The following is a 17,230-nucleotide window of genomic DNA, read 5'->3' on the forward strand; positions in this document are numbered from 1 at the left end:
AACAAATACAATTGAACTCCAAAGGGAATTCTGGCCATTACATTGAAAGGGACTGCACATCTTTTCAATGCCTTCCCTCCATTAGAAATAATGAAGGATAGGGGCACCATCTTTGGGGGCTCATAGAATTGCCCCCCCCAGTCCAATCCTTTTGAAAGCCCTGAGCAACACTGTGGTGCCTCATAAATTTGGCATTGTTTAGACTGAGCTTCAGCATTTAGAGTCTTAATCCAGATCTGCCGCAGAGGCAGGAGGTCACTCTCACATGGACTCCCTGTCCACTCTTCATTTCCATAATGCTCCCTGCCTTATTTGTCATATCCCATCTCCCCCTTCCAGCAGGTCTCATTTGCATATTAGGCCACACCCCCTGACAACACCATTGTTTCACACAGGGCTTTTTTGCAGAAAAAGCCCAGCTGGAACTAATTTGCATATTAGGCCATACCCCTTGACACCAAGCCAGCCAGAACTGCGTTCCTGTGTGTTCCTGCTCAAAAAAAACCCTGGCGTTGCTACAAAATAGAGTAATTCAGCTTTTTATTTTTTTTATTATTATTTAGAGTCCCCTCACTACAGCTGACTTACTTTTTTGCATAAATCCAGTGCTGCTCTCCAGGGATGCTGCATTTAGCATTCAGTGTTTGGGAAGAGCAAGAGAGTACAAAAGATATGCATGAAGATGAAGGGAGGCAGTGGAACCCTAAATAAAATCTTGAAGGAGCTAGAGTCTTGGGCAAGGGTGGGGTCCCAAGCTAAAGGGGCATGCACTTTTCCCAGGCTAATATTTTATTCCTTCTCATGTTCAGTTATCCCATGAATTAAGGATAGAGCAAATCTGCACAGGAGAAAAAAAAAACACAGATCCCGCATCTACAAAAGGGATAAAAACCCACACCTATGTTAGATCTCTATTAAAGAAATCAAAGTACATACAATAGGAAATTTATCGGCAACGGCTGACAAATGATTACTTTCGCTAATGTATACTGAAAAAGTTACCACAAAATGATCTTGTTTACATCTGGAATGTTTGCTCCTTCCTTTGCTAGGCATTTTTCACATCCTTTTACCAGTTCTGCAACTTGAAGGCTCAGTAATACTTCCTTATACACCTCTTTTGGTAAGTCAAAATCAAACTCTTGTAGGATTTAGAAATAGCCTTTGGAGTGTTAGAAGAGCTGGGGAAAATAAACCAGTCCCACACATGCAGAGTTGCGTTCTGTATAGTATACTGCGACAATTGGATAGCAAAAAGCTTACAAAGAGACCATCAGTATCCATTACTCACAGGCAAAGGAAGAAATACAACAGAAGGAGAGGAAAAGAAAGAGAAGCCTTCAACGAGCTGTGAATAGTACAGAAGCTAAATTATGTCTCCTCTTAGTCTTATGGGTAGACTAAACACCCCCTGCGTTGACTCCAATGGCCTTAGAAAGGTGTCACTAATTAGGCAGACATTGGAGGTGGACTGCAAACAAAATCAGTCAGTAGTTAAAGGTGTGTTAGGTTTTTCCTTTCCTTTAAACTTCTCTGTGTATGAGTAAAACACTCAGAGGGAGATTTAATTCAGCCATTTAATCTGTAGGCAAGGACCAGTTTGTAGCTGTCACCACCAGCCTGCCTTTAATTATATCAGGGTGAAGTCAACAGACTCTTAAAAAGGGCCACTGGGAAAGCTCAAAATAAAGTCTGGCACGTTTGGAGATGAGTTTCTTCTTTTTTTGATTCCACAAGCTGTGAATAGTAGGGAAGGTAAATTATTGCTCCCCCCAAGCAAACAAGGGGATTGGCCCTGTTTGCTAAGGATAGGCCCTTTTCCTAAGAAAGCATATAACCCGTTTTTATGCCCCTGGTATAAAACATGGGTGCAAACTCATATTCTTTAGGGCAGTGGTGCTCATTCTGTGGCTCACAAAAAATCGCATTCACAGTGACCATCCACCAAAAAGGAAAAAACACCCACTATTGTATGCCCTGCGTGGAAGTTCACTGAATATGCATATAGGGTTGCCAGGCTCCTGGCAACCAGTGGAGGATGGGGGGGGGTGTTCACCAGGAGACAGAGGAAGCCCCACGTAACATGGAAACATTATTGCTGGCATACACTGGAAGTTACCTCATCAGGTGCAATGTCTGGCAATGCTCTAGTATTTAGGCAGACTCTATAGGGAAAACGGCTTCTACCATAACGTTTTTGCCCAAATACCAAAGTGTCACTGGATGTTGCCTGTGTGATGATGTTACTTCTTGTTAGGGTTGCCAATCCCAAGGTGGGGGCAGGGGATCCCCCGGTTTGGAGACCCTCCCCCCACTTCAGGGTTGTCAGAAAGCGGGGGGAGGGGAGGGAAATGTCTGCTGGGAACCCCATTATTCCCTAGGGAGATTTATTCCCATAGAAAATCATGGAGAATTGATCCGCGGGTATCTGGGACTCGGGGGGGGGCTGTTTTTTGGGGTAGATGCACCAAATTTTCAGTATAGCATCTAGTGCCTCTCCTCAAAGTACCCCCCCAAGTTTCAAAAAGATTGGACCAGGGGGTCCAATTCTATGAGCCCCAAAAGAAGGTGCCCCTATCCTTCATTATTTCCTATGGAAGGATTGAAAAGGTGTGCCGTCCCTTTAAATGCGATGGCCAGAACTCCCTTGAAGTTCATTTATGCTTGTCACACCCTTGCTCCTGGCTCCACCCCTAATGTCTCCTGGCTCCGCCCCAAAGTCTCCTGGCTCCACCCCCAAAGTCCCCAGATATTTCTTGAATTGGACTTGGCAACACTACTTCTTGTGCATGGCGGAAGTGACATCACCTTGGCAACATTGCTTGGGCATTCCTCTCTCCCCTGCTAAGTCCTCCTGCTGTATAGCTGATCAACAGCAGGTGGAGTATAGCTGATCAACAGCACCTGGAGGTTGTCAAAGTAGTGAGCTCATGGGTATAAAGAGGCAAATAAATATAGAACACTCAGTGAGGGTTTTTACTAATGCATGTACCAAAACCATTTTTATACTAAACGATATTCAGTATTATTCAAAAAAAAATTCCCTTCTACAGAAAATTGTACCATGTTCTCTCTTTGTTTGTAGAGCTACACAAAATTAAATTAAATTAAATTAATTAAATGTTTTAATTATTTAACTGTTTAAATGCCTAAACTTATGTGGGATTCTATGCTGTAAGCCGCCCTGAGCCACTTGGTGGGAAAGGCGGGATATAAATCATAAAATAAATAAATAAATAAAATTCAAGAAATTTCAAAATAGGACTGCTTCCCAAAACAGGTGTGGCTGCAAACGGACTGCTTCTTCTGTCCACTTTTCGGAGTATCCTTCTTCAGGCAGCGCGCCAAAGGGGCTGGCATGTCATAAAAATTTGATTAATCAATATTTTAAATAAATATTGTCTTGAGTCTTATTCAAGATACTCCCATGTACGCTCACTAAAATTATTTCAATTGGCTTTGCTCTGTGTCTCCAATGGATCTGGCTCAATGCTTCTTTTTTGCTCCGGGCTTCCAGTATACTCCCAAATCAATTGAATACACCTGTTATGTTTCATAAACTTGATTCCTTTGGATTCTTTGTATGGCCCTTTCAATTTTCTATAGAAGGATTTTTTTTTTCGAATAATACTAAATATTGTTTAGTATGAAAATTGTTTTGATACATGCCTTAGTAAAAACCCTCATGGAGTGTTCTATATTTATTTACCACCTGGAGGATGGCAACCCTACATTAAAAAAACAATGCTTAGAAGACTACAAATGGTATATCAAAGAGACACCTGTGGCTCCTAAACTACTGAATGGGTATCATGACTTTAGGAGTTAAGATATCCGTGGAAAATAGGTAGAGTCGCCAGTCCCCGGGTAGGAATAGGGAATCCCATGGTTTTGAGGGCTCCTGCCCACCACCACATCAAGGGTGTCCTGCCACAAGCCCATGGGACACCCTTGATGTGAAGACATCATGTGGAAGTGACATCGTCATGCCAGGGACATTGCACAGCAATGCTGGGGTATTTTGGACGAAACTCTATTAGAACCACAGAGATTTGCCTAAAATGCCACAGCATCGCTATGCAACATCCTTGGCCAAATACCAGCAAGATCATCCCAAGGTGCACAAAGCAGCACAGTCTTGATATGAACAAAGCAATTCTGGAGCATGAGTACAGAAGTGATCACTTCCCTGGAAGTGATTCAGGCATGGCACATGAACATATGAACATACGAAGCTGCCTTATACTGAATCAGACCTTTGGTCCATCAAAGTCAGTATTGTCTTCTCAAACTGGCAGCGGCTCTCCAGGGTCTCAAGCTGAGGTTTTTCACACCTATTTGCCTGGACCCTTTTTTGGAGATGCCAGGGATTGAACCTGGGACCTTCTGCTTCCCAAGCAGGTGCTCTACCACTGAGCCACTGTCCCTCCTCGGTATGTTCCTGATGTGGCTTATGAGGCAGATAGCGCTCTAGTTCTGGGTACCATGACACAAATGCAACTACTGTAATGCCCTCAAGTGGAAGGAGGAGCCCATTGGCATGTGTTGCAACAATGCCAAGGTGCTGCTCCCCCGCCCCCCTTTAAACCTCTGCCTGAGCCTCTCTACAGCCTGCTACTGGGCAGCCACCCCAGGCACACCCATTTCATGGAACATGTTCATAAATCCAATGGATGCTTCAACATGACATCATTCAAAGCCAAGCAGGTTCTACAAGATGGCTTCATACTCGCCTTCAAAGTCCAGGGACAGGTGTATCACTTGGTTGGAAGTCTGCTGCCAGCACCTCAACACAAAACCCAATTCCTGCAAATCTGTTTTGTTGGTGAGGATGAAAAAGAACTTTGCTTGAGGCGCAGCAACATTCCTGACATCAAACAGGAATTGCTCAAATGACTGCAGAGGATGCTACACAATGTCAACAGCTACATCAGGGGTGCGGAACCTCTGTCCCATGGGCCATATACAGCCCTCGAGGTCACTTTGTGTGGCCTTTGGGGATTGCTGGACTGAACAAGCCACGTGGCAACCTCTCTGGGGCCTGGCTGGCCAGCCAGAATGGCTACAGGGCCTGGAAAAGTTACTGCCACAGTTCAGTTTGCACTTAATTATCCCAGATGGTGTGGCCTAATATGCTAATGAGCGTGTAACCTAATATGCTAATATTAGGGGATGTGGTCTAATATGCTACTGAGTTCCTGCTGGGCTTTTTCTACAAAAAAACCCCTGGACGTATGCATTTGCCTAGGGCAGCGAGCCGGGTGTGTCTGTGTGTGCCAGATTAGGCTCTCCCCACATGACTTCAAATAGAAAAACAATTATTTGTATTAATTTTGCCGGCCTGATTCGTTCTCCCTTGGTGGAGCACTGTTTTTATAAGTTGATAATTTTTTATGGCCTGCAAATGATGTTATAAATGTCCATATGGCCCTTGGCAGAAAAACGGTTCCCCACCCCTGAGCTACATAAAGAGCCTGAAGATGGCCCTAGACATGGTATCTCCAACTTCCCACCCCACAAGCTTCTCCTCAGAATGCAGGCTCCAGTGATGCTGCTACGAAACGTCAACTCATCCAACTCTGCAATGGCACCAGACTGCAAGTGAAGGCACTCTACAGGAATATCATCAAGGCCACATTGCTCACTGGAAGTGCTTGAGGGGAGTCAGGGTTCATACCACGCATACCACTCATACCACTGGATAATTCCTTCGAGTTCAGGAGGCTGCAGTTCCCTCTCAAGGTCTGCTTTGCTATGACAAGTCCCAGGGACAGATGCTGCAGATGGAAGGAATGGACTTAACAGAGGACTGCTTCTCACATGGGCAGTTCTACGTGGCCTGCTCCAGAGTGAGCTTACCCAGCAGCCTGCTGATCCTAGCACCTGAGGGCAGAACAACCAATGTGGTCTACAAAGAGGTCCTTCAGTAGAGGAAAAAAAGGTTGCACGTATTTGTCAGCATATGCTTGCTGATGGTATGACTTCAGGCTGGAGTCTATTGCAAGTGATCTATGACAGTTCACGATCTGTGACAGTTCCTGACAGCTTCCATTATCTGGTTCATACCGGTTCCGTCCAGAGTAATTGTGCCTATGCAGGATAACTCAGCACTGTATGCTGATTGGTGCTTCTGTATAGCTGTAGGTATATAACTGTGAGAAGCCTGTACAGTTTATCTCCGCTCTCAAACGTGTTGTCTGGCGAAGCACTTTGTCAAGTGTATACCAAAACAACTATAAATCTATAAACTTGTAAATAAATGTAAACTGTTAGCACAAGTCCGCGTGCTGTCTATTATTAAGCCTCACAAATCCAGAGCATCCCAGCGAATACGCAACGGTATTTTTCACTACATTCTAAAAACTACAATCTTCTCTTTTGTATTACTTCAACAAATGCTATATTTCAAAATTCGCTTCCTCTGTTTTCTCTGTCGACATGCTTCGCATTATTCAAACACCTTTTTGAAGGTCGGCTACTATGCTATTATATTACAAAACCAATTCCAAAAACAAAACACTTTCCTACAACATAAAAAAACATTTTGTATACCCCAAAGTATTATAACTTGACTAAAGGGGTAGTTAAATACTGTAGGAGAGCATGGGTTTCATGCCAGTTTGTAATAAATTCACATATCATGTTATATTGTATTGTGTTTTTTGAAGTGAAATCTTGCTATGTGTCAGCCTATGTTGAAAAGCTACTGATGGGTGGCACATTCACAAGACAAGAGAGGGTTAGCATTAGGGGTGCTATCAAATTTGTCATTCCTGCTGATTTGGCTCAAATAATGGCATTGCGATTATAAGAATAAGATTTTTCTTTTGGTACATTCAGAAAATTGTTCTTATGGATTGTTTGGGGAGAGTGGTTGGGAGGGGTATTTGTTTTATCTTCATATTATTAATTCCCCTCTGAAGATATATGTTCTTTGATGTTGTCCTGTTTTTTTTGTTAATTTATATATCTTTTCAAACATAAATAACACAGTTAAAAAAAAAATCCCCAAGCTGTCTTTCGTTCTATCCTGTGTGAATCAAACCTGCGAATTTTATTTTCATGCTGTTTTCTGTTTCCCTGTGCCATATTTATTTAATTTTTAATTTGACTTTTTTTTTTAAGCATACAAATGGCATAACACAGGTGTAAAGTGCTAGTACAGGAACAAATGAATGGGGAATACCAGAAACAAGAAAGCGGACGGAAGGAAAACATTCGCAACCACCACAAAACATCGGGCTTAAGGCCTCTAGTACAACTTAAATACGTTTTACAGGAAGGGGAAATGGAAGTCTCAGGGGAAATCAACAGTGGATTCCTTAAAAGAACCTGGAGAATTTTTTAAAACACTCTTCATGTCCTCTTTAAAGTGCCAAGTAGAATACCTGGAGGGATGACATTTCCCATTTGGAGACTTGCCATAGCAAAACCCTGAGCACCTTATGTATCAGCCCAGACTGCTGGCGATTATCTCAGTGCAGATAATGATCTTCTCAAGAATGGAGGACATTCCACAATCATAGAGATGATTCAACTCAGAACTTTAGAAACTAGCCATTGTCTATTAGGCAGCCTCTCCCATCAGCTTGCAGAAATCTTCCAAGTGCCTCCTTTAAGTCACTCCCATTCTGTAACGGCTTCAGTTACTCTACATTACATAAAGGGCTTCTCCCCCACCCCAGCCCACAGCATACATAGCATAGATCCTTGCACAAAAATAATAATAATTTAAATTATCATCATTTGGTCATTAAGACAGCACAATAATCTTACTAATTGATTGTTTGGTGAAGGCATTCAAAGATTACAAATAAATCCTGGCTCTCTACCCACACAGATCATTCCAGCCAAACTTGTAATTAGGAAACTCAAAACACGTCAAAAGGGTGGGGGGAAGGGGGAGGAAATAAGATAGAGTCTGAACTTAGCAGGTTCCAAAGAATCTCGGTGGGCAACGTTGCTTCTGGAGTAATTACTACAATAACTCTTTGAAGTGAAGGGTGCAATTTTGTTTACTCCTTAACCAGTCTTGCTTGTATTACAGGTCAAGCATGCATGTCAAAAACTGCTGGCTTTAACAGCGGCAATTTCTGTTACTTATCTGATTTGTTTACACGGCTAAACAGTTAGTGCTCCTCCGCTCTTTCTCCCCCCAACACAAGAAAGGAAAGAATTCCACTGCAGTGGTAAGGAGCTGAAGCGCAAACTGACAATGGCAGGTCTAGTTCTTTATTTATGGTTCCCAGCAGGTGTCAGATGCTGTGGTTTCTTTACAACCATCAACACCCTGGGGTTTTTTTTAGTTCCACATACAAGATAAGGAAGATGGGGGATGGCAACTCACCTCTAGGGATTAAGGTACCTGAATCCTATCCCAACTGCTAGCAGACTCCAGCTGTGTCTAAATGTTTTTTTGAAGAATTTCTGATGTTCAGCAGTGGCTGATTACTTCCAGATTTTAGTTCTACCCCAGTGAAGATTGGCTACAAAGACTCCTAGCTGTTGTTAAAAAAAAAAAAAAAAAACACCTGCAATTGTGCCAAGGAAATGTCTTCTTTAAAACCAGTTTCAAAAACATGAACTGTTAAAGCAGTGTTTTAAGAAAAAGAAAGGGGGAGGGGGAGAAAGAGAATTTCTTTTACTGTCATTTCACAAAACCCGTCAATGAAATGTAACAAGGGCTAGGAAAGAATAAGTCTTATTTCTTGTAGGCTCTTCTCAAACTTCCCTCTGCCTGGAAATGCTGGTTAAGAAGGCTGATCTTGAAACCTGTTAGCCACTATCAGGGCTCATTTTGTAGCAGGAGCTCCTTTGCATATTAGGCCACACCCCGCTGATGTAGCCAATCCTTTTGGAGCTTACAGTAGGCCCTATACTAAGAGCCCTGTAAGCTCTTGGAGGATTGGCTACATCAGGGGTGTGTGGCCTAATATGCAAAGGAGCTCCTGCTACAAAATGGGCCCTGGCCACTATACAAGTTAACTCTGAAAAGTGGTCTCGACGAGTTTCGTTCCAAGTAAGCAGGCATCAGATTATAGCCCTGTGACTGCCATGTTTGTCCAATTTACTTTGTGGATCGAAATACAGTCCCTGGGAAAAGTACTGTTAGATCGCAATATAGTCCCCGGAGAAAGTAATTAGTCATTTTTTAATTCAAATGATACATTCTACAAGTGCAACTAACAAATCTGAATTATCTGACATATGTGCATCATCTTGCTCCTGTTAATAAATGTGGAATGAAAGATGTGCACTATTTGTTTTCAAATCACCATACAGGAGGGATGGTTGTCTTCTTTTTCTTGGGGCCACTATATTCTCCAGAACAAGAAGTGAGCTTTCCACTATGCCGGCTTTCTTCTGAGATAGGAGGCTGCCACCCCAAGCTGCCTGTCTTTACCCAGCCTCAATGGAAGTCACATCAAATAGCACAATGGGACATTTCTGCCACCTTTCTCCTACTGCAGACTACTAATCTCCCTGAAATGCAACTCCTAGAGGATGGGGAACAATTTTGAGGAGGTTAGTGGGTTGCAGTTGGAGGGAAAAAGCAAAGAAAGGTCTATTCTCTTGATGGTGTGCCTTCTGTTAACAGAAACCAACCTTTAGATCCTTTCTACACTAAAGGTTTGTTATCGGATGAGGGAATCAGCAAAAATCCCCCATTGTCACGTGTGTAGAAATTTAAGGTGGGATCTAACCTCTTGTTCTCAGGAATAATATTACATACATTTTAAAGACAGAAGGGACTCTGGCTCAGTGGTAGAGACTGAACATCTATTTTGGATGCACTCTATCTAAAAATATCATGTGGTAGGTGATGTGAAAGACATCTACCTGAGACTGTGGAGAGCTGCTTCCAGTCTAAGTACTCATGCAGGCATGCACACACACACACACACACACAAAGTTACTTTATACTGAATCAGACCATTGGCTCCTCTACTCAGACTCCTGGATTTCAGGCAGAAGGTCCAATAGTCTAACTCAGTATGAGGCAGCTTGATGTGTTCATGTGATACAACACCAAGGTTTTTTTTTTCCTGGAAAAAGAGGTGCTGGAACTCTCAAGAGGGAAATGAAGGAGAAACACACAGGTGCCCCCCACGAACCTTTGAACATTTTTTGGAGAATTTTGTTTCCATGAAGAGGTTCCAGAACTCAGTTCCACTATGATCCCCCAGAAAAGAAGCCCTGCGCAACACTGAAATACAGCATGTCTCTATCACCTACAACTAAACTTTTTTTAAAAAAAAAATCCAAACAGGTGAAAGTACTGGCAAACTTTTAGCATACCTTTACTGAAATTTTGTAAAATCATTGGGGATATTTTTTTTTTTTTAAAAAAAATTGAGCCAGTTTCAGGGATGGTGGGTTATATAAATCAAATGAAATAAATAAATAAATAATTTCCTTGGGTATCATATCTAGACTTTGAATTATCAATCAGCCATTACTGCCTTAGGAAAACATTTAAATGTATATCTTCATGAACTCGCTTGATTTCTCCTGAACTAGAAAAAAAAGCACATGTCAACATCAATGCGCAGATGCATGTGTTTTTTTGGCAACCTTCGTTTTCAGCAGCTACTCCACTGAATTCTGGAGCAACCCAAACACCTTTGATGTAGACACTGAGATGTGTTAAGCCAAAATCAAAGACACAGCAAAAATCCTATTCCTACTTAGTTGTAGATACCTGTATTTTGTTTTGTTTTTTTAAAAAACGCATACAAGGTGAAATTAGCCTGCTATAAAACAGGATATAATTTCCATGTGAATAAGCAGTAGACCAAAATCAAGTCTTGTCACCATATAAATGCAGGTCTGTCATAACTCTGTCGATCTCAATGGAGCCGGCGACGTCTTAAGACTGGAATATTTGTTCTTCATTCCATCCTGCTGATTTACAGAGCAGGGGAAAAGAACACTCACAAAATGATCACTGTTCTATCAAGAGGCCACTCTTTGTCAGTAGCAGTGAGTAAAATATTTGAAAAATGCCACACAACATTTCTAAGTGGCTTTTTTATTTCCTACTAATTCAATAACTGGGTTTTTTTGGACAGACTGTATTTCAACTCTGTCATCCCAGCAGACGATTGCTGAGCTGCCAGGCAACTGCTGCAATGACACCGGCTGGGGGACTGGTGGCAGAAAGGATTGCCATAGTCTGTGATTACAGGTCAATGAAGGGACAGGGTAAGTCCTGTGTTGCGTAGAAGCTTACCAGGTGCCTCCAATGGTGGGCAAAGTTCAAGTAATTGTTTCCAATACTCATTGACACTCATCTGGTCAGTGGGTGGAAGCAGGCCAGCAGGAGTGGGGGGAAGAGGTGGCTGGCGATCGTCATCACTGCACAGTGACATTACTTCTGGTGCAACCTGGGCATGCTGGCATTGCACCAGGGTGATGTTCTAGCACTTGCCCAGAAACTCTACGGAAATCATAGATTTGGGGGCATGAGTGCTAGAGCATTGCCCCAATGTGTTGCCAGTTGCTCCCCAGGGTCTTCCATGTGACCTGCTACCTAATGCTTTTAATTGAAAATGCTGAGAACTGAACCTGGGCCCTTCTGCATACAAGGTAGATACTCTGCTACTGAGCTATACCCCCATGGCTCCATGTTTGGGATAGGGTTGCCAAGTCCAATTCAAGAAATATCTGGGGACTTTGGGGGTGGAGCCAGGAGACATTAGAGGTGGAGCCAAGATCAAGGGTGTGACAAGCATAATTGAACTCCAAAGGGAGTTCTGGCCATCGCATTTAAAGGGACAGCAGACCTTTTCAATTCTTTCCTTCCATAGGAAATAATAAAAGATAGGGGCACCTTCTTTTGGGGCTCATAGAATTGGACCCCCTGGTCCAATCTTTTTGAAACTTGGTGGGTATTTTGGGGAGAGGCACTAGATGCTATACTGAAAATCTGGTGCCTCTACCCCAAAAAACAGCCCACGCAGAGCCCCAGATACCCACGGATCAATTCTCCATGATTTTCTATGGGAATAAATCTCCATAGGGAATAATAGAGTTCCCAGCAGACATTTCCCTCCCCTCCCTCTCCCTGAAGTGGGAGGAGGGCCTCCAAACCGGGGGATCCCCTGCCCCCACCTGGGGATTGGCAACCCTAGTTTGGGAGCAGGAGATAGTTGAAGCAGGGAACCCTTCCTTCCTACCCCTGTTCTGATTCAGACCCTTTTGGAACCAGGTTTGCCTAATGCCCACTTTGGCCGTTCAAGTAGATAGTTGCCATGTACGAAATGGATTGCCTAGAATGCTGTTGAAATCAACTTAGCCTCCAGCAAAAAGAGAGCAAACGAGATGGTGATTGGCTGTCAGTTAAACAGGCAACATTCCCTGGCTCAGAGAATTCCATTCACACCAGCAGCAATCTTCACACACACACACACAAACACACACACACACACAATTGAACAAGTGATACTACCCCCCCCCCCTCCACCTTGAGGCATTGTGTTTTCTAGCTAAATCCATCCATGGAACATAACAAGAGGTTATGCCACCGCCTGAAATTATCAAAGGAGCTATTTCATTTGATTACAGTGGAAAGTTGCGGCGAAAGCCAAAGTCAGAGAACATTATCATCTCCGCATAATTATTCATTAATGATTTACTTTACATTCATTCTCTCCTTTAAAAAGGAATTGATTGGAAATTGGGTTTTTAAAAAAAGAAGGGGGGAGGATGATGAGGTGAATACAGCCACATGCAGCCAAGGGAAGCGCCACTGCAACCGCTGCATCCCGCGGCCTGCTTTGTGTAGAAAGGGATCATTTTGTTTCACTGCCTCGTATGACAAGTGCCTGTGCCTCATTTTACAAATGCAACCTTGTCATTGCGATTCGTCACACTTTTTGTGAGCATCTGAACACACTGAAGTCGCATCTCGTGTATCTCATAGCCAACAGCCATATAAATACGTTAATGGAAAAGGCAAGATCACAAGGAGGGAGTAAACAGCCAGGTGATACAAAAACCCCACTCCCCCACTCCCACCCCATGTCTAGACATGTTTCAGAACCAAAGTTTATTCAGCTGTAGGGAAAACTTATAGGCCTATGGTAGGGCACACGTGTGGCAGATATGATCCCCCAGGCTTCGCCTCTGCCGTTGGTGGTTAAAAATGATCTCAGGAGGCAAAGACTGGAAAGATTTCTGAGAGTTGCTGCCAGATAATACTGGCCAAGATGATTCTGGATAAAATTATCATCATATGTTTATACCAAAAGCTTAATTACATGATGAGAAATGCTTCTGTTGGCTGCCTTTATCACTCCTTATTGATCAAAAGACCATAAAGCTTATATCTGATTAGCCAGCTCTTGTAAACAGCACACCTGGTGCCAATTCTATTTTTTCATATGAGGACAACCAGCAATACATGTAACCCTCTCAGCACTACTTCACGGCCTAATGTCCTGATTATTAACCATCAGTGAAACCCGGGAGTTTCCACATGCCCTCACATAAGTCAAATGTAGTCAAATGCCGCCGCATAGAATTCATTTTACAGATAGAACTATTTTGGACTGCTCCACAATAACAAAAAGGAATAGCATGCATTTAAAAAAAAAAACCCAACTATTTCACATCCAAATAGAAACAACTTCATAAACATCTTTGTTGGTTCCATGAAAGAAAATGTTTAAATCTCCAGTACTGATTAGTCTTTGGTTTTGCTATTAAAGTTTAGTGCTAGGAAGCCGGTATAATGGCCACCTCTCATCTGTCCCCATCTCCCCAGTGAGTGAGCCTGGCAGTCTCTGCACCTCCTGGTCATGTGACTTCCCCTCCCTATGCCAAAAGCCTCTATGGAGAACCTTCTTCAGAAAAGTGGAATAAGATGAGGAGCTTTCAGGACCAGGGCTGTTGAACTATTTTTTTAAAAAAATTATTCCCCATTGCTGCTTGGACTGCATTCTGAGGGATGCACATTTTTTTTTTTCCAGAAAAGATCAGGAGCCTTGCTCCTGCAACTATTCTTTAAGTTACTTTTGGTTCCGGGCTTCGCTGCTGTCTTGTCTGCTTCAAACTCTCATCAGTTTCAAAAGGGTTCTTCTCCCTTTTGCTGAGGTTCCTCTGAGTTCCCTTTCCATTTTCTCCTACAGGGTTTGCAAACCCTGCCCCCGCTCGCTTGGGATTGTTGTGACTTTGCTTTAAGATCAGTCCATTGAAGCTTGCAGTGTCAGTGTCACTGGGTTCTGCTGGGCACTCTGTATACACAATGTGTTCCCCCTTATTATGAGTTTCCTAGTGGCCAATAACACAGCAAAGAATCCCCTGGTGCTTGACAATGTGGAAAATGGGGCCTCACAGCTGCTCTTGTCAGTTTCAGGAGGATTTCCCCTCTTTGCCTGGTTCCTTTGTTTTCCCTTTCATTAAATGCACTCATGCTAAAAGGCATGCACAAACACTGAACCACAGGGATTTAAATGGAAGGCGCTTACCTGACACTACTGTGCAACTCCAATAGGGTGATTGCATAGTTTAAAAAAAAAAGTTGGAGGCCACTCCCCACACATCACAAGTGATATTCCCACCCCAATTAAGAAAAGTGTGTGTGTGGGGGGGGGGGGGGATGTTGTTGTTGTAGCTGCATAATAAATACACCAAAGGAAAAAGAATCTGAAGTCAGGCTTAAGGACTTCCATATTCAGAATATCTGCAGTAAGCTGTGCAGACACAATAGGTCTTAGCAGGGGTGGAATTCTAGCAGGAGCTCCTTTGCATATTAAGCCACACACACCTGGTTTAGCCAATCGTACATGAGCTTACAGGGCTCTTCTTACAGGGCCTACTGTAAGCTCCAGGAGGACTGGCTACATCAGGGGTGTGTGACCTAATATGCAAAGGAGCTCCTGCTAGAATTCCACCCCGGGCCTTAGTCTCCTGGGGCCAAACTAGATATTACTAGGGGAAGCATATCTCTTCCCAGCAACTTTGGGGAGTGTCTAGTTTAAACAAACGTGTTCTGTAATGCCACTGCACTCTCGTTATTCACAGAATCTCATTAGCTGATACACGCAGTGGGATATGGTGATGTCAGATAATGCATCTGCTTCAACGCGGCATTCACATGCGATGAAAAAGACAGAGACCTGAACCCGCAGGCATCGCTTGTTTCAGATAATGTCCTGTTTGGTCCTGAGACACTGACGTACCCTAGCTAATTAATCAATCCCTACTAGTTAAGCATGTTGAGCCAGGATATGGGAGGCACAGGTCTAAATCCCCACTCTGCCATGGAAGCTTGCTAGGTTATTTTGAGCTAGTCACTCACTCTCTCAGTCTGTTTTACCAAGCATGGCAGTTGTTGTGAGGATTTATTTATTTATTTGGATTCCTATTCCACCCTCCCCAAGTGGGCTCGGGGCAGATCGCAACAGCAAATCAAATTCGTTACAATAAGTTACATTGGCTTAAAATTACATCAATTTAAAATCATTAAAACAATCAACCACAGGTAACAGCATTACGGCGACGTATTTGGGCCCCACAGGTGGGATTGAGTAGGTTGCTTTAGTAGGTTGAGAATTAGAGCAGGAAGGCCAACTAAAATGGATCCCCACTGCCTCACCCAAAGGCCTGGTGGAACAGCTCTGTTTTACAGGCCTTATGGAGTGGTAAAAGGGCCTGCAGGGGGAGCTGATTATACCGGGCCAGAGCGAAGGCAGCAAAGGCCCTGGCCCTGGTCGAGACAAGGTGGACGTCCTTTGGGCCAGGGGTAACCAGAAAGAATTGATCCAGCAAGAGCAAAGCTTTTCAGGGCATATATGGGAAGAGGCAGTCCTTCACATATGTCAAGATAAAGATGGAGGAAGGGAGAATGATACTGTAAACTGCTTTGGGTCCCCACTGAGGGAATAAATGGGGTATAAACATTTAAATAAGAAGAAATTGGATTTATATCCTGCCCTCCACTCCAAATCTCAGAGTCTCAGAACAGCTCACCATCTCCTTTATCTTCCTCCCCCACAACAGACACCCTGTGAGGGGGGTGGGGCTGAGAGGACTCCCACAGCAGCTGCCCTTTCAAGGACAACCTCTGCCAGAGCTATGGCTGACCCAAGGCCATTCCAGCAGGTGCAAGTGGAGGCATGGGGAATCAAACCCGGTTCTCCCAGACAAGAGTCCGCACACTTAACCACTACACCAAACTGGCTCTCTAAATTAAACTAAAATTAGTTCAACTGTAATAACATCATCTTTTAATTCCCCTCCACACACACCAGGTGTCTCTCATCCCAGCTAGCTTTCTAATACAATCCTATGCACTAGGACTGTGGCAGACTCTAATCTGGAGAACTGGGTTTGATTCCCCACTACTCCACATGAAGCCTGCAAGGTGACTTTGGGCCAGTCACACTTCTCCCAGAGGTTGTGGGGAGAAGAAGGAAAGGTGTTTGTAAGCTGCTGTGAGACTCCTTATGAAAGAGAAAAGTGGGCTCCCATCTGATGACATTCCAAAAGAGTTCAAACACTTGCGCTGGTTCTTATTCTCCCTCCCCTGTCCTTTTGTATACTTTGGATGCATGTGCATTTTTAAAATTTTATACCAAGAGTTAACTGGAGGCTGGGATTTTCCTCTAGTAACACATATATGACACAAACTCTATCTCTCTGTCTTTTATGTGAGCACAGATGGCTGTTTATTTAATTCAGCTCCAAGGGTCTTTTTGACTCCTAGATGGAACCGGTGTGTTTTGCTGCATGTTTTTTGACTGGGGAGGGGGAGCTTTAAAAATGTTTCTGGCAATGAAGGGAAACAGCAGAAGGTGAGAAAGGAGCAGAAAACTGTCACCATCAGGACACCTGAGACCAGGGAATATGTATTAAGAAAGAGGTCTGCGCTAAAAATACAGGAGATTTCAAGATAGGCAGATAACAAAGACTGGCGGCTTTTGTTCCTTGTTGGTCTTAAAATATCACAGCTTCGTGTTTTAATTTTTTAAAGCAGAGGATGAAGTTATCTGTGAAACATGTCAAACACAACAGAGCTAAAAACCCTCAAATGGATTCTAATTGCAATGTCAGTGGTATTTTGGGGACAAAAGAGTTAATGGGTAATAAAAACCAGAGAACTTTTATAGTAGCTAGTAGCCCTTTAAACATAATGCATAAGAGTCTTGTCCAGAACCTACAAAACCATAATTCTGCTGTTTAATATACTTAGCTGTGAGCAGAGCAAATGAAATTCAGCAAGTGA

The sequence above is a fragment of the Heteronotia binoei genome, chromosome 16 (genome assembly GCF_032191835.1).
Source record: "Heteronotia binoei isolate CCM8104 ecotype False Entrance Well chromosome 16, APGP_CSIRO_Hbin_v1, whole genome shotgun sequence".
In the NCBI taxonomy this organism is placed as follows: Eukaryota; Metazoa; Chordata; class Lepidosauria; order Squamata; family Gekkonidae; genus Heteronotia; species Heteronotia binoei.